The following is an 18,247-nucleotide window of genomic DNA, read 5'->3' on the forward strand; positions in this document are numbered from 1 at the left end:
CAGAATTAGATGATGAGCCCTGAATGGGACCCAGTGTCTGTGTGGCTCTAACTTGTGGCCATGGCTTCACCCAGGCTGGATAAGCCCCTGTACTTTGGGTGTTGCCTGGATGCGTGGACCATTAGCAACCCAGCCGACCTTCTACGTGTCAAACAACAGTGGGCATGTTCTGTTTCATTGGTATGACCATCTTTGATCCCTCTTTGGGACTGGAGGATGTTGTTTGGTACGTGGAAATAAGTACGTGGTCAGAGCCTTAAATGACACTCAAAGTAGCATTTCCCTGTTAAATACTGAAGGGACACAAATGCATAAGGCAGTTTTACAAAATAAAATGGCATTAGATGTTTTAACTGCTGCAGAAACGGGGACATGTGCTATCACAAAGACAGTGCTGGGCATACATTCCAGATTACTACACACATATTTCTGGGTTTCGAACAGATGTGAATGCTCAAGTTGGCCCTTTAAATGATCCCTCTCTTTCCTTTAACGATTGGTCAAACTCTTGGATTCGAAGAAGATTTATGTCAACTATCAAAGGACTCTTTTTTGAGCTGCTTTTTCTTTTTGGTGTTCTAATCAGGTTTTGTTGATTTCTCCCATGTCTCTCCTCCACCTGGCGCCCAGGCTCTTTGACTGCCATAGCTTCAATCTGACAGATGATCCTTTCCACTCGGGAAGGTCCATACGTGCGGTCTCCCTTGGACTCAGCTGCCTCTGGCTTTTGTAACTCCTATATATATATATAAGTCCCCAACTGACCAGTGTTGGCTCATAGGTAGGGACATCTCCACGTCCCTTATTTGGCAGGAAGAAGCTACAGAAGATGAGACCTTCCACCCTCATCACACTTAAAGATTTAAGGGTAAAGATTGTTAAGGGGGATTAATGGGGGAAACAAAGGCAATTGAGAAATTTCTTTACTGCCCACAGCCCCTTGACAAGTCCTTGAAACAAGCAGAGTGACATTATTCTACGAGTTCAGCTGCCTTGATGTTGACACTTTGCTAAGGGAAAAAGAGAATTGTAGCTTAACATTATCTGCCCCCTCCCCCACCCCCCCACCCCCCACCCCCCCACCCCCGTCCCTGCAGGATTCTGTAAGTCTACTTTTTTAAAAAGTTTTTTTTTTTTTTAACGTTTATTCATTTTTGAGAGACAGAGACAGAGTGTGAGCAGGGGAGGGGCAGAGAGAGAGGGAGACACAGAATCTAAAGCAGGCTCCAGGCTCTGAGCTGTCAGCACAGAGCCCGACATGGGGCTCGAACTCGAACAGTGAGATCATGACCTGAGCCGAAGTCATATACTTAACCGACTGAGCCACTCAAGCACCCCCCTGTAAGTCCACTTTAACATATAAGAATTCCTTTGGAAACTTCCTTTATCTCCACCCCCACCCCAAGATCTATGTTGGCAATCATCTTCCAAGCTTATGACCCCCTGATATACATCTGAAGGGTCTTATGACTGAGTTTTTACTAAACAGTGGTAAATGACCTTTTTTCCTAACAGCAGCTAGCTCCCTCAAGGTCCTAGAAACCTTGCTTCCAAAATTCTTTAGAGACTTATGCTATCCCTAACCCCCTTCCAACCTGAACGTATATAATCAGTCATCCATCAACCCCGGTGCAGCTCTTTCTACCCATGGGTGCTGTCCCCATGCTTCAATGAAAACAACTTTCTGCACCAAAGACAACTCAAGATTTCTTTCTTGGCCACTGGTTCCATCCCCAACACTTCAAACCACATCAGTGAGGACTCAAACCTAAAAAAGTACCAGGGCCTTTATAAATGGAGAGAGATCCGATCAATGCTGTTTATCTGAGAAAAAGTTTAACCAGGGCTCAAATTTTTTTTTTTAAGTTTTATCTGTTTTGAGAGAGAGAACACAAGTGAAAGAGGGGTAGAGAGAGAGAATCCTAAGCAGGCTTCACACTGCTAGTGCAGAACCTGATGAGGGGCTTGAACCCACGAACCATGAGATCATGAGCTGAGCCGAAGTCGGATGCTTAACCCACTGAGCCAGCCTAGGCGCCCCTAAAGATTTTAAGTAATCTCTATCTACATCCAATGTAGGGGTCAAACTCACAACCCTGAGATCAAGAGTTGTGTGCTCTACTGACTGAGCCAGTCAGGTGCCCTTTTTTCTTCATAATTTAAATGAATTCCTGGATGTTATTGAGGACCAGATGCTGTCGAGTGACTGATTACTGAACTTTCTCATGCCTAGATTAGTGGCAGTGGATAGTAAGTGGGGTATTGGATGATGGAAATACCGTGGATATGTCTTGAAAATGTCACATGGCAAAGATGAGGAAGCCTCCTGGACACTGTAACAGGCAGAATCAGCAAGGTGAGTGCAGTGGTTCCATAGAGCACCAGTATGCCAGGTGCATAACCCCAACATAGGTTTAATTCGCTGTAGATGGATGACCTTCCAGTGATGCAGACGTTGCTGGCAGGTATGTCCCTCACTCCCACTCAGCCCCGTGATTAGTACCGTCTCATGGTCTGGGCTCTGTGCCAGGGACTGATTAGTTGAGCAGGCAGTGAGCATTTCTGCTTCAAACAGCGCACCCAATCTTGGGCCAGAAATCTCCATGTTCCTTCACAGCTCTTGCTGCCCTTACACATGTTGGGTATGGAGTGGAAATAATTTCTGAGTTGTTTAAACCAATATTACGATGGTGGTGGGTAGCAGGTGGTGCTCACATTTAACATTGATAGAATGAAAATATAATAATTTCATTTTGTAGCTGTTAGTTTCTGTTCAGCTATACCAAGAAAAGAGTAACACTTGTATTAAATAAGAGAGAGAGGGAGCAATTGAGCGAGATGCAGAGGGAGGGAGAGAGAGAGAAGTGGGACTTATCCCAAGGGTGGCTCACCCAGTGTGGGGCTGAGCTCACCCAATATAGGACTCGAACTCATGAACGGTGGGATGATGACCTGAACCAGTGTCAGATGTTTCACTGACTGACGCACCTGGGCACCCCTGTGTTTATCCTTGATTTCTCATGGCCTCAATAGGATTACCCACCATCAGGCATCAAACTGTATGTCATGCATTAAGAAGGAATAAGGAAAGAGTCTGATAGTACATACAAATTTTGATTTGAGGTCATTTCTAATAAATTCAGGGAAGTCCTGCCTCCGTAGACACTTCTCCTCCATCTTATTAACCAGAGCTCTCCTGTAGCCACTGAAAGCAAAATCGCCTTTAGCACGAATGGACACAAACTCGTCATTGAAAATGACCATTTTTACCACCAGTGTGTCCCAGGATATGACACAATGGCCATCACCTTTGGCACTGAAACAAGGTGTTAAAAAAAGGTGATCAAATTTAGAATGTACTTAACCCAGATGGAAAAGAATTTCATCATGTATGCAGATAGATTGCTAATTCTTTATAGATGGGCTTGAACAGATATTCAACCCTGTACTTTAAGTTATTTAGGACTTTAGGGAAAACGTTGTTGGGGAGAAATAATTTTACTTTACCATTCAAGGTTGTTTTAGCTGGTCTAAGAATCAAATTGACTGAGACCAGTCATAAGAGACAAAAATCTCAAAGTTTAATTACATGTGCATAAAAGCCCAATAATGAAATTGAAAACCATAGAAATAACCCATGCAAATAGTTTTTATACTTCGTAGAGAAAGAGACAATAAGTCTGTGAGGATTTGACAGCATAAAGGAAACCGCTGTTTGGGCCTTCAGTTAGTAAGGAATTAAATGGAAATTGTGTAGTGGTAATAAATTAATGAAAAGTAAGGTTTGTTCATGCAGACCTCAGCTCTTTTCTGTCTTTGGTGACAGAATGTCTCTTTACCTCTTGGTGCTGGAAAGGTATCTATTACATGGAGACTGATGTTTCTGTTTTGCAATTAAATGTGAGTCAGTGTTCTTTTTGCATAGGCTGTTTCTTTTCTTTTTAATTTTTTTTTTTTTGATATTTATTTATTTTTGAGAGAGAGAAATAGAGCACGAGCAGGGAAGGGCAGAGAGAGAGACACACACAGAGTCCAAAGCAGGCTCCAGGCTCTGAGCTGTCAGCACAGAGCCTGATGTGGGGCTCAAACCCATGAACAGTGAGATCATGACCTGAGCCCAAGTCAGACACTCAACCGACTGAGCCACCCAGGTGCCCCAGGTGTAGGCTGTTTCGTAAGTGTCTTTAATTTCAAAATAATCAACAGGAGCACATTTTAGGGCAGCTCTTAAAATGTCATTGTCCCCTATACAAAGTCAGGAAGACAGAACTGGAAATATACCATAAGCAGGGAGATCAGAAGCCTAGAACCTTTATCCCCCCACAGCCCCACCCAGATCTACCTTCTGAAAATTTTCCAGGTCTGGCCCCACTCTGGGCTCTCCCTTCTCACAAACAGATTAAAGGAGATCAAAAATTTGCTGGCTGCCTATTCCCAATTGCAAAGTAAGTACTCACTTTTTGCTGAAACCCAAATACAGATATATAGGAACAGAGAACTACATATTTTGGTGCCTAAATTTCTGTCCTTTTTATTAAATTCTCTGCTTCTTGTGTTTCCTCTTTCAGCATCTTCTTTTCCATTCATGAATATCCAATTGTTGTTGAAGGTTTAGAAAGCAAATATCCGTATATATTCTTAAATTGTAACCCGAATGTGGTTTCACCTCTTGGTGGGGGTTGAGCCAAAAGACACCACCAAGCCAAAGAATAGGAAAAAGACAGGTTTTCCTTGCAACAAATAAGAACCCCAAGGACATTTCCTAAAATGGTGACTCCCCCAGACAAAAGACTTGGGGGAAGTTTTAAGCTAGTGGCATATGCATATTCATGAAGGGGCCTGGCAAAGGACATTTTAGTATACGCTCACTCAAAAGTCATCCCACGTTGGCAAGAGTCCAGATCCTGGTTGATTGAAGTCACAGGGCCACCATGGGTGGTCATCATCCATTCTGTGGCTCTTTCAGTCTGGTATTTGGATGCTCAGAGGGGTTTAATTCCCCCAAAACCATATTCAAGAATGTGTGTGAAGTCCATCTTTAGTTTGGAAACAGCAGTGGAAGTTTTGCCGTGGGTTTATTATCTCTGTTATGACTAGACTATCTCCTGGCCTGGTAGTGCATATTTGTTTTTACATTTGGCTGCCTTAAAATCATTAACTACTGATGTCTACTTTTCTGCAATTTTGACATATCCCAGGACGTTCACCAAACATGGGCTTTAGGTAAGTAGTGCTGGTCTAGATCCTAACGTGGCTGGGGGTCTAAAGGGACTTGTCTTATGTTAGGAAATCTGTGCCTTGTCTTCCTTTTTCTGTAGACCCCTAACCTTATCTGCCTACAGAACGATTACCACAATCCACCTAATGAGCCTATCCCTCAGCCCACAGAGTGAAGAATTTTCTGTGTGTGCCAAGGACACTTTAGATGCTCTCTCCTAGCAAGTTGCAAGTGTCCAAATACATTATAGTCACTCTGCTGTTACAGGAGAAGTCCACTACTTACTCATCAGCATGAGTGAACCTTGTAACATTTAACTTCAAAAATGAATATTACTGGGGCGCCTGGGTGGCTCAGTCGGTTAAGCGTCCAACTTCGGCTCAGGTCATGATCTCAAGGGGGGTGAGTTCAATCCCGCTTCGGGCTCTGTGCTGACAGCTCAGAGCCTGGAGCCTGCTTCAGATTCCGTGTTTCCCTCTCTCTCTGCCCCTACCCGCTGGTGCTGCCTCTCTCTCACACAAATAAATTAACATTAAAAAAAAGAAAAAAACCTACCAGTTATTTTACCAGCAGAAGAAGGGTTTATGTGGGAATAACAAAGAATTGTAATTAGGGATATATGTATGGGCTGTGGCAAAACCATAGGCAGGTCCAGGGAAGAAACAAGAGACATGCTTTTTGAAGAGACAGGAGTAAGTTGGGAAGTCTGTTATAAACTCAAAGTCCTTTAGACTAAATTGGTATTTTGAAGGACGGTGGATTTTCATTGGTTGAGCTGTTGGCTGGGAGAAATGAGAAAAACATCTCTTCCTGTGGCTGGAATAGTAGAGTATAAGCTACCTCCAAGGTCAAGTTTGTGGAAGGTCAAGACCTTCTCTTTGGATCTGCCATTGACTATGAGTGATAGGGTTTGAGAGCTCCCCCTGCTGAAACTTCCTGACTCCATTTTAGTGAGGGTTCCCACTACTTTCTCATTTTCTTTCCTTTTTTTTTTTTCTTCCTAACATCCATTTTTGAGAGTGAGAGAGACAGAGCGTGAGTGGGGGAGGGGCAGAGAGAGTGGGCGACACAAAATCCGAAGCAGGCTCCAGGCTCTGAGCTGTCAGCACAGAGCTTGATGCAGGGCTGAAATCCATGGACCACGAGATCATGACCTGAGCTAAAGTTGGATGCTTAACCGACTGAGCCACCCAGGCGTCCGTAACTTTCACATTTTCTTTGGACCACTATCTTAACGTTTCTAATACTCTAATCCTTGCTTTGATGATTTGAACTTTTTTAAGATTCTATATGATTTCATACAGTATTTTTTTTTTTTTCTTTCTGTGTGTTGTATTTAATTCCACACAGTATCCTCCAGTTTGTATGGACCAAGCCCAGGCTGCCCCATGACAGGCCGCTTTGGCAGAAAGCTCATTTTGAGTTAAAAAGCAATCTGCATCCAACAGATTCAGGAAACGTCTTTATCTCCCACTTCATTGCCTAAAAAGAATTTAGATAGAGAAACTGCCCCAGGATGATTGCTGTCACCACACACAAATATACTGTGACATCAACTAGGTGTGATTAACAGCGAGGAACCTAGTATGGCCCGTTGGAGCAAAGTCCTCTATGCCCTATTTGTTTTTGAGTGGCTCAGAGAATATTTGTTTACCAAATATTTCCTCTCTTTCATCTTTCGTTGAAGTGCCTGCCTTCTCTTTAAAGTCCCAGGCTCCTACTTTTCTTCTTTTCCTCAAATACGTATTAATTTATTTTGTCAGTCTTTGCAATTTTTACATGTGTGTGGAATCTCTGTACATACAGTTCAGATTTTACGTTCTCCAGGTCTATCTCATGGCAATTTGATTCTTTAAAAAAATTTTTAAAAAAATATTTATTTTTGAGAGGGGGAGAGAGAGCATGAGCAGGGGAGGGGCAGAGAGAAAGGGAGACACAGATTCCGAAGCAGGCTCCAGTCTCCAGCTGACAGCAGAGAGCCTGATGCGGGGCTTGAACACACAAACCCCAAGATCATGACCTGAGTCAAAGTCAGATGCTCAACTGACTGAGCTATGCAAGTGCCCCGCCAATTTCATTCTTAGTCAACAGTCTGAACTTCTTAAGTTCCAGTTCAGGCTTTGTATCTTCCTCTAATCCATATTTTGCTCCAATCTTGTATAATCAGTGTTAAGGAATAAACAAAACAAACAGAAAGGCAGGGCCCAGCATCTGTATTCTGGGGGAAATATGGGACACCTATTATCAAGCCCAAAAGTATGGTGAAGATTAACTCACATACATGTTCCCGAGGTTCCCAGCACAGCACCATGTAACCTGTGTGTGTGCATAGAGTGAGAGCTTAATGAACACTTAATAACGTATCTATGTTATTGTCCAAATACAGTCTTTCTCAGACTGTAACTGTTCTAAGCACTACAGTGGCTGCACACATATAACCCACTGACCTATGCTCGCTAGCTTATACCTTGACTAATTGTAGCTTCTTGGAGATTTCAACAGACCACTGATGCTGGGGAGCCAAGGAACCCCATGTTCCTAGAAGATCAAACTTGACCATGGTAGGCAGTGGCCTTTTCTGATGCCAGCAAGTCTTGAGATCATATCGAGAATCATTCAGCGCTGTAGCATTCTTCCCCTGCACGTCAGGACCCCAACAGGAAGGGGTGGACTTGATCTTGCTCATGGGTGCTACTCCTCTATTCCAGCTGAAGGAATAGACGCCTTCCTTATGCTTAAAAAATACTTTCTGGAGCACGTGGGTGGCTCAGTGGGTTAAACGTCTGACTTCAGCTCAGGTCATGACCTCATGGTTCTCGAGTTCGAACCTTGCATCCAGCTCTCTGCTATCAGTGTGGAGACCACTTTGGATTCTCTGTCTACCTCTGTACCTGCCCCTGGCTCAAACTCCACTCCCCCACCTCTCTCACTCTCTCTCAAAAAAAGAAATAAAAGGGGCGCCTGGGTGGCTTGGTCGGTTAAGCGTCCGACTTCAGCTCAGGTCATGATCTCACAGTCCGTGAGTTCGAGCCCCGCATCGGGCTCTGTGCTGACAGCTCAGAGTCTGGAGCCTGCTTCTGATTCTGTGTCTCCCTCTCTCTCTGACCCTCCCCCGCTCATGCTCTGTCTCTCTCTGTCTCAAAAATAAATAAACGTTAAAAAAAAAAAAAAAAGAAAAGATACTTTCCTTCTGCTTGGGCATCTGGACGGACTTAACCAGAGGTAATTTAGAACTCCGGTGGCCATTACTGGATTCTTTGAACTTTCCAGAGTTACTTTAATCAAAGCTGAGTTGCACAACTATGATTCTGAAATCAACAAGATGGAATAAGATTTCTATTGTATTTTGAAGGTTCCAAACCCTATCAAGAATGTAATGTTGCCTCATGCTAACATATATATAATTTTCAGTGAAATAAGGTAAGCAAACAATTAAAAGGATAAAAAAGAGTTGCTGATTTGTAGTCTTCTCCCCCATCTTCGATGTCAACAGATACTAACTAGGAAGCCACTTGTGCTCAGGCCCCACCTCCTGAGCATCTTCCTCTGTCCTCTCCCTTCCATCCCTTTGCTGCACCTTCCTTTTCCCCTGAAGTTCACTCTGCTGCCTCCTCTCATGAACCTATTAAAACCTGCCCCTTTAAAGATGAGTCCTCTGAGGACCTAGGTCGACCCAAAGTTTCTTATGTTCTCTGGAGTAAGGCTGAACTTGGAGCCACAGTCAAAGAATTCCCTAAAGTGACTGAGGATGCCCATAATTGGTGAAGAATTTAACATGGTGATCCAACCTTCCCAACCTGGTTTCTCAACAACCTGGTTTTTGGTGAGGGCCAGGCCATACACTGGATGGGAACATCCACTGGGAGCATCATAAATGGGGCCTAAAGAAAGACTGCTAACTTTAGGCAAGACGTTAAAAGGGTCCCTGGAAGACCCCACCTATCAATTATAATGGCTTTTCCCAATCCTGTGGATCGGAACAAAATTCAGTCTTGTACACAAAAGCCCTATGAATCCCTTCATGATGATTACAATGAAGTCTAACTTCCTCCCTCCCCTCCCCTCCCCTTCCCTTCCCCTCCCTTCTTTTCCCCTCTCTTCCCCCCCATCTTCCCTTCACTTATCCCTCCTCCTCCCCCTTCCCCTCCCTTCCCTTCCCCTACCTCTCCTCTTTCCTTCCCTTCCCCTACCTCTCCTCTTTCCTTCCCTTCCCCTCCCTTCTTTTTCCCTCTCTTCCCCCCCATCTTCCCTTCACTTATCCCTCCTCCTCCCCCTTCCCCTCCCTTCCCTTCCCCTACCTCTCCTCTTTCCTTCCCTCTCCTCCCCAGCATTTAAATTCTATTTAGTTAACATACAGTGGAATATTGGTTTCAGGAATAGAATTCAGTGGTTTATCACTTAACATACAATATCCAGTGCTTGTCATAACAAGTGCCCTCCTTCATGCCCATCACCCATCTAACAGATTTCGCACCCACCTCCCTTCATTAACCCTGTTTGTTCTCTATAATTAAGAGGGAATTGTGATTTTTTTAAATTTTTTTGATCTTAATAGTAGAATTTAGTGATTCATCACTTATAACACCCAGTGCTCATCCCATCAAGTGCCCTTCTTTATACCCATCACCCATTTAGCCCATCCCCCCACCCAACACCCCTCCAGCAGCCCTCACTTAATTTTCTGTATTTAAGAGTCACTTGTCCTTTGCCTTCCTCTGTTTTTATCTTCTTTTTCCTTCCCTTCCCCTATGTTTATCTGTTCTGTTTCTTAAATTCCACATGAGTGAAATAATAGGATATTTATCTTTTTCTGAGTGACTTATTTTGCTTAGCATAACTCTAGTTCCATCCATATTGTTGCAAATGACAAGATTTCATTCTTTTTGATTGCCGAATATATGTATGTACCAATATGCATTCCCATCAGGAGTGCAAGAGGGTTCTCCTTCTCCACATCCTTGCCAATACCTGCTGTTTCCTGAGTTGTTAATTTTAGCCATTCTGACAGGTGTGAGGTTTTGATTTGTATTTCCCTGATGATGAGTGATGTTGAACATCTTTTCATATGTTGGTTGGCCATCTGGATGTCTTCTTTGGAAAAGTGTCTATTCATGTCTTTTGCCCATTTTTTTCACTGGATTATTTGTTGTGTGGTGAGCTTGATAAGGTCTTTATAGATTTTGGATACTAACCCTTTATCTAAAATGTCATTTGCAAATATCTTCTCCCATTCCATCAGTTTCCTTTTAGTTTTGATGATTGTTTCCAAGTCCAACGTTTCTTTAAAGAAAATTCTGGTCTTTAGATGTGGAATTCACCCATGTAGTAGTATTTAACTATGTTATGTAAATGGACTGATCCAGGATCTTTCTTTTTTAGTTACAAGGACCAAGATGGAACTGGACATTATGAACTTTGCAGACCAATTTGTTCTCACCCTTAGAGAAAAGATGGCTAAAATTTTCAGTATTCAATCCAGCAAATGAATACCCCTAAACAAAACTAGAAGCCTTGCTTCCACAATTAATGTAAGGAACCAGGACACTGGAAAAATGAATGTTACAAATTTAAGAGCCTAAGGTACCTTCAGCTCTTTTTTAGCCAACTTTTCCTTTCTTTCTTTTTTTAAGTTTATTTATTTTGAACAAAAGAGTGAGAGTGGGAGAGGGACAGAGAGAGAATCCCAGGCAGATTCTGCACTGTCAATGCAGAGCCAGATGTGGGGCTTGAACCTATGAACTGTGGGGCGCCTGGGTGGTTCAGTCAGTTAAGCATCCGACTTTGGCTCAGGTCATGATCTCACAGTTCGTGAGTTCAAGCCCCGCGTCGGGCTCTGTGCTGACAGCTCAGAGCCTGGAGCCCGCTTCACATCTGTGTCTCCCTCTCTCTCTGCCCCTTCCCTGCTCATGCTGTGTCTCTCTCTGTCTCAAAAATAAATAAACATTAAAAAAAAATAAATAAAGTACTATCTCCTCAATCCTCTAAAAAAAAAAAAAAAAAAAGAACCTATGAACTGTGAGATCATAACCTGAGCTGAAACCAAGATTCAGATGCTTAACCAACTGAGCCAGCTAGGCGCCCTGCAAATGCATGATTTATACATTTAAAACCTTACAGAGTATTTTGAATAACACGTGTGGCTCTAAACAGTTCCTTAGAGATAACAATTCCGTTTTAAAGTGTTTTTGGGGGTGCCTGGGTGGCTCCATTGGTTAGGTGTCTGACTCTTGATTTCGGCTCAGGTCATGATCTGATGGTTCTTTGGTTTGAGCCACGCATCAGGACCTGCACGGATAGTGTGGAGCTTGCTTAGGATTCTCCCCTTCTCTCTCTGCCCCTCCCTACTTCTGTTCTCTCTCTCACACACACACGTTAAAGAGATAAACTTTAAAAATATGTCCTTGAAGGTTTGTTATTCTTTCAAAACTTAACTATTGCTTCATGTTTATGTTCCCAAATATGCTAGGTTGTTTCATTCAGCACCCTTGCATAATATTACACTATTCTGGGGGCGCCTGGGTGGCTCAGTTGGTTAAGCCGCCGACTTCGGCTCAGGTCATGATCTCACGGTCCGTGAGTTCGAGCCCCGTGTCGGGCTCTGTGCTGACAGCTCGGAGCCTGGAGCCTGCTTCCGATTCTGTGTCTCCCTCTCTCTCTGACCCTCCCCTGTTCATGCTCTGTCTCTCTCTGTCTTAAAAATAAATAAACGTTAAAAAAAAAAAAATATTACACTATTCTGCCCCATAGCAGAGAAAGGGAGCGAGCCTGCATGAGCGTGGGGAGGGGCAAAGGAAGGGAGAGAATTTTACGTGGGCTCCATCCTTGGAGCCTGGTGGGATCATGAACTGAGCTGAAATCAAGGGTGGGACACTCAATCTACAGAGCCACCAAGGTGCACCTAAAACATTGGTTTTATGCAGAATTTCAAGGTCTAAAATTGGTCTGATTTTTGTTTTAGAATTCCTGAACAATGCTTTCTTTTGTATGATAGGTTCCATAGCATGAATTAATTTTTTTTTGTTTTTTTATCTATGTTTTATGTTTGTGCGTAAGTTTTCAACTCAGTGCATTTTACCACAGTGTAGGGTTTAAATCAAATTGGAATCAGCAATATATCAATTCCCAATAAAGTTATGTATTTTTCTATATAAATATTATCCATACATTCTTTGCTTATGACTCACCTTGTTTCTTTCTCTTGGTTAGTGGGTCAGTGGTTGTTTTGTTCATTATGTATTTATGGATGAACGTATATGACTTTTGTGAGAGAAATACCTTCTTGAATTGAAGGTAATGTTTTAAAACTCAACTTTGTTGTATCAACTTTAGGTTTTGCGGTGTTTTTTATGTTCAATTTTTTAGAGACAGAGAGTATGTGTGCACGCCAGAGAGATACAGAGAGGGATTGAGAAAGAGAGAGAGAGAGAGAGGGAGAAGGGGAAGGAGAGACAGAGAGAGAGGAAGAGAGAGAATCCCAAGCAGGCTCTGTACTGTCAGCACAGAGCCCAATCTGGGGCTGCATCTCAGGCACCATGGGATCATGACCTGAGCTGAAACCAGGAGTCAGATGCTTAACCCACTGAGCCACCCACACTCCCTTCAGCTTTAGGTTTTATATTTTACTTTTTTTTTTTAATGTTTATTTATTTTTGAGAGAGAGAGTACAAGCAGGAGAGGGGCAGAGAGGGAGGGAGGGAGAGGGAGGGAGGGAGGGAGGGAGAGAGAGAGAGAGAGAGAGAGAGGGAGAGAGAATATCCAAAGCAGGCCCCAGGCTCTGAGCTGTCAGCACAGAGCCCAACGAGGGGCTCGAACCCACGAACCATGAGATCATGACCTGAGCCGAAGTTGGACGCTCAGTCGGATCTTAACCGACTGAGCCACCCAGGCACTCGTATATTTTACTCTTTTTTTTTTTTTTTTTTTTAAATTTTTTTTTTCAATGTTTTTTATTTATTTTTGGGACAGAGAGAGACAGAGCATGAACGGGGGAGGGGCAGAGAGAGAGGGAGACACAGAATCGGAAACAGGCTCCAGGCTCCGAGCCATCAGCCCGGAGCCCGACGCGGGGCTCGAACTCACGGACCGCGAGATCGTGACCTGGCTGAAGTCGGACGCTTAACCGACTGCGCCACCCAGGCGCCCCTCGTATATTTTACTCTTAATTGTGGTTGAAAACCTAAGTCCTGAAATTTATCTTTTTAACCATTTTGAACTGTGGTGTTAAGAATATTTACATTATTACAAAACAAATCCCTTTGAATTTCTCGTCTTACAAAAATGAAACAATCCCTGTTACACAACTACTTCCACATTTGTATCTTTTTTTTTTTTGAGAGAGAGAGAGAGAGCAATCATGAGCCAGGGAGGGGCAGAGAGAGAGACAGAATCCCAAACAGGCTCCCAGATCACTGTCCTCACAGATCCCGATGCAGCTCTCAAACCCATGAACCCTGAGATCATGACATGAGCTGAAACCAGGAGTTGGATGCTTAACCTACTGAGCCACCCAGACGCCCCCTTCCACATTTGTATCTATTCTAAACCCCAGGCAATTACATTTTGTTCCTTTCTTACTTTTTTGTTGCCACATTCCTTGTTTTCTCCCTTCCTTCATTCCTTCCTTTTTTCATGAGGTTCACTCCATTAGGTTAGTCACGTTAGTAGATTCAGTGTCTGTGTGTCTCATTCATTTATTTCACTTAGCATAATGTCCTTACATTTGAAGTGTGTTGTTTAATTTGGAAGGATCTATTTCCTTTTTCAAGGTTGGGGATTATTCCGGTAATTTGGAGACCGTGTTTGAGATGTCTGTGCACTGCCTTCTCGGTGTTGGCCTCCCTGACGAAAATCCTTCATTGCTGTGCTGTTAGCTGGTGTGCAGGGATGGGGTGCAAGAGCACGTGTCTCCAGGGTCCCAAACAGATCAGGTTTGGTCACTTGCTCCTGACAAAATCCAAAGGCAGAGAGATGAGAGGTGGTGAGACAAAGGAAGTTATTTCAGGGAGGCAGACACTGGGAAGACGGCTAATGTCTCAGATTGTGTCCAATGTGCTAGAAATACTTCCAGGTTTATATAAGGGAAACGGGGGCAAAAGTGAGTGGGTGCCTGCAGGTTGACAGTGCAGGTTAAATCTGTCATTGTCTGGGAGTCAGTCCAGGGTGGGGTCTTTCTGGCTCAGGGCAGTCCTTGAGGCTTGAGGGGTAATTCTAGTTCCCCTGAGGGATACTTTGTCCTCAGGGTCTTCCTCCTGAGCCAGGAGACAAGCTGGAAGGAACCCAGTGAGGAAGTTTGAGGTCAAAATTGAGGCAGCAAAAGTCCTCTGTCTTGCCCTTGGATTTGGTCAGCCATGAGTGGCAGAACTGGGTCTGTCTGGGGCCACTGGAACCAGGTGCTCCTGTACCCTTGGGTCCTGCTTACAAAGTCATTACCACAATAGATCTAATAAACATCCCATACCTCCCACAATTAAGATTTTCTGTGTGGGGGAGCCTGGGTGGCTCAGTTGGTTGAGGGTCTGAGTTTGGCTCAGGTAATGATCTCACGGTTTGTGAGTTCGAGGGCTGTGTGCTGACAGCCTGGAGCCTGCTTCAGATTCTGTCTTGCTCTCTCTCTGTTCCTCCCCTGCTCACGCTCTGTCTCTCTCTGTCTCAAAAATAAAAGTAAAACATTTAAAAAAAAAAAAAAGGGGCGCCTGGGTGGTTCGGTCGGTTAAGCATCCGACTTCGGCTCAGGTCATGATCTCAGGGTCATGAGTTTGAGCCCCGCGTTGGGCTCTGTGCTGACCGCTCACAGCCTGGAGCCTGTTTCAGATTCTGTGTCTCCCTCTCTCTCTGCCCCTCCCCTGTTCATGCTCTGTCTCTCTCTGTCTCAAAAATAAATGTTAAAATTTTAATTTAAAAAAAAAGTAAAAAAAAAAAAGATTTTCTGTGTGTGTGTGTGTGTGTGTGTGTGTGTGTGTGTATGTGTGTGGTGATGCTATGAAAATGTTGGGGTTTGGGAGTGAACAGACAAGAAAGAATTCTGGTCTTCAGTGCAAAGAGCATGGTTTTAATAAAGCTCGGGGACAGGACCTGTGGGCAGAAAGAGCTGCACTGAGGTTAGTAGGAGTGGCTGAGGATATACTTTCAAGTTGGGAGGGGGTTAGGGACAGCCTAAGTCTCTGAGGAATTTGGAAGCAAGGTTTCAAGGAACTTGAGGGTCTAGATGTTATTAGGAAAAGGTCATTTATTACTGTCTAGTGAAGCCTCAGTCATGAGACCCTTCAGATGTATATCAGTGGGCCATAAGCTTGGAGGGTAATTGCCACCATATGACTTCGGGAGTAGAGATAAAGGAAGGTTCCAAAAGGGTTTTTATGTGTTGAAGGAGAATTTACAGGATCCTGGAGTGGGGCTAATGTCTCACAAAGGTTGCCTTTTGCCCTTGGCAAAGTGTCCACATTGAGGCAGGTGAGTTCCTGGAGGAAAAGCCACTCTGCCCATCTCAACGACTTGTCAGTGGGCTGTGAGTCGTAAGAAAATAGTATTTTTTCTTTTGCCTTTTGTTCTCCACATCAGTGAGAACACTCCGATAGCCTCTCCTAGCAAATTTCAAGCATACAACACACTAGTATGAGCTCTGGTCATCGAGATGTAAACGTGCAGTGCTAACTCATCCTGCATTAAGTAAATCTTGGACCAGTTGAATCAATGTCTGAGTATTTCCCTGTCCTCAGCCCCTGGCAACGAACATGCTAATCTTTTATAATTTTTGTCTCTTTTAGATTCCACATGTATGTGATTTCCTACAGTATATATTTTTCTGTGTGTGGCTTATTTAACTTGAGAAAAGGTGCTTTAAGTTTATTTTGTTGCTGCAAAAGGAAGGATTTCCTTTATTTCTGAGGCTGATATACATCCCAAGAATAAATTAGATGAGGGACCTCTCTACCAGGAAAAGAGCTAATACCAGAGATTAACTTTTTATATCATAAATAATTGCTTGCCTGGCATGGCAAACGTTTAACAAATATTTGTTCTTTTCTTTTTCCTGTGAATGTATTTCCACCTTGTTGAAATTCTAAATCCCTACCCCCTTCTGCTTAATTCAAAATGGCATATAAGCATCAGCTGCCTGTGTTTCAGCCTGGTATCTTTGAGGTTCCCATAATTAAGAAATTAGTTTTTTTCCTTTGTGAACCTGTCTTACATCATTGCAATTATTAGACCCACCGAAGAATAGAGAACAGTTGGAGAAAAATGTTTTCCTCTCCTGCACATTCATTCTGTTTTCAAAAACTGACCTCTGTGCTTCAGAGTCAAAAATAATAGCGTGAAGACAGAGTTTGGGATAAGACAGAGTTGGGGAACAGTAGCTTTCTTGCTTTGGGAGGCTGAGGAGGCTGAGGCTGGCTAGGGCCTTCAGAGCTGCAAGCCCACCCAGAGGCAGGGGCTGGGGGTTTGTAGGGAAATACAGGATCCATCCGGTTTCGACAGGAATTGTTTGTGTTGCCTGCCTTGTTCATCAGGTTTTCTGGGTGGTACCGGCTTCCTGAAGAAGAAGGCTAAATGAAAAGGGAGGTGGGGAGGTTTGTGGAAGAGAGGAAAAATTGGTATTTTGTTTAATGTCAAGACTTACTGATGCTTTAATGCAGTCATTTTGATTTTTGTTCAGCATTATGCTTTTAAGCATAATGTAAGCTGTAGTAAGATCACTTCATATTTTACACTGAGAAAGCCCTGAATATTTTCTGGAAAGGCTAAAATAAAGGAAAAAGGATAACCCTAAATTAACACGAAAATTGGGAGGATTTAGAATTCCCATATGTTACTGATGGGAGTGGAAAATACATGTTCGCTTTGGAAAACTGGCAGTGACTTAGGAAAATAAACACTTCCCTACTGAAGGGGGGGAGGGAAGCATTTTGTCAGCACAAAATATGTCTCTTTGCCCTAAGGATTATTCTCAGCTGGTTATTTTAAAGATCCAGCAGACAAATGAAAAGCTCTGAAACCTGGTGTAAATTTCCTTTTGTAAGAGGCATTTGCATGTATAAGGGGAGGCTGCATTTGAATGAGTGTCTCCCTCCGTGTAGAGAAAAGAGGGAGAATGTGTAAATCTCCAGAAACTCTGATCAGTGGAGGGGGCGTGGATTTAAATCTGGGTAACAACCATACCCATGGTTACTGATTTTTGCTTGGTCACTTCCCCAAATGCTTCCCAATAGGGTCACATGTGGAGTTTGAAAAAAGGTATCAGCTGCCCTCCCCCTCCTATTCTGTCAATTGGTGTGGGTGGGAAGGATAGCAATTTTTTATTTGTTTTATTTTTATACATGCACGGTATTTTTTTTTTTAAGAGAGGGGAGAGAGCGCATGCGCAGGCGGGGGCGGGAGGGGCAGAGGGCGAGAGAGAATGTTAAGCAGGCTCCACGCTCCGAGCTGAGACCGACGCGTGGCTCAATCCCACCACCCTGGCATCATGATCTGAGCTGAAATTAAGAGCGGGACGCTAAACAGCTGAGTCTCCAGGCGCCCCAAGTGTTTTTTTTTTTTTTTTCTTTTTTTTCTTAATTTAGAGCAAGTGAGAGAGAGAGACAGCGTGAGTGGGGGAGGGACAGAGCTAGAGAGAAGCTTAAGCAGGCTCCCTGCTCCGCGTGCAACCCACAACCGGCTGGATCCCACGACCCTGGGATCATGACCTGAGCCGAAATCAGGAGTTGGAGGCTGAACCCACGGAGCCACCCTGGCGCGCCTCCCAACTGTTATTTTAATTAACTGCATCAGGTGATTCAGAATGAGGCCAGGGTTACGCGGGGCGGCTTCCCATTAATTTATGAACGTTGAGTGCAGGCTTTAGCTAAAGGAGAGGTAATGGGGTCTCCTCTGTAGGAGTTGGGGAGGGTGAGGTCCGTGCAGCACACGTTCCCGTGCTGCAGTCTACTTTGGGGGTGTCTGTGGGAGAAGAGGCCCCCTGCAAGCAGAGAAGGGGAAACTCAGAGCTAGGTCTCCAAGTGGGAGCTCAGAGTTCCTGAATAGCTCAGGACACAA

At 43.8% G+C, this 18,247-nt stretch overlaps 1 protein-coding gene across 1 annotated transcript in view; it reads left to right on the forward strand.

Annotated features, from left to right (window-relative positions):
- LOC131499841 (zinc finger protein 345-like) overlaps nt 1-18,247 on the forward strand; it is an 81,030-nt gene that overhangs the window by 39,406 nt on the left and 23,377 nt on the right. The window lies entirely within an intron of this gene.

Source organism: Neofelis nebulosa, chromosome 17, assembly GCF_028018385.1.
Source record: "Neofelis nebulosa isolate mNeoNeb1 chromosome 17, mNeoNeb1.pri, whole genome shotgun sequence".
Lineage (NCBI taxonomy): Eukaryota > Metazoa > Chordata > Mammalia > Carnivora > Felidae > Neofelis > Neofelis nebulosa.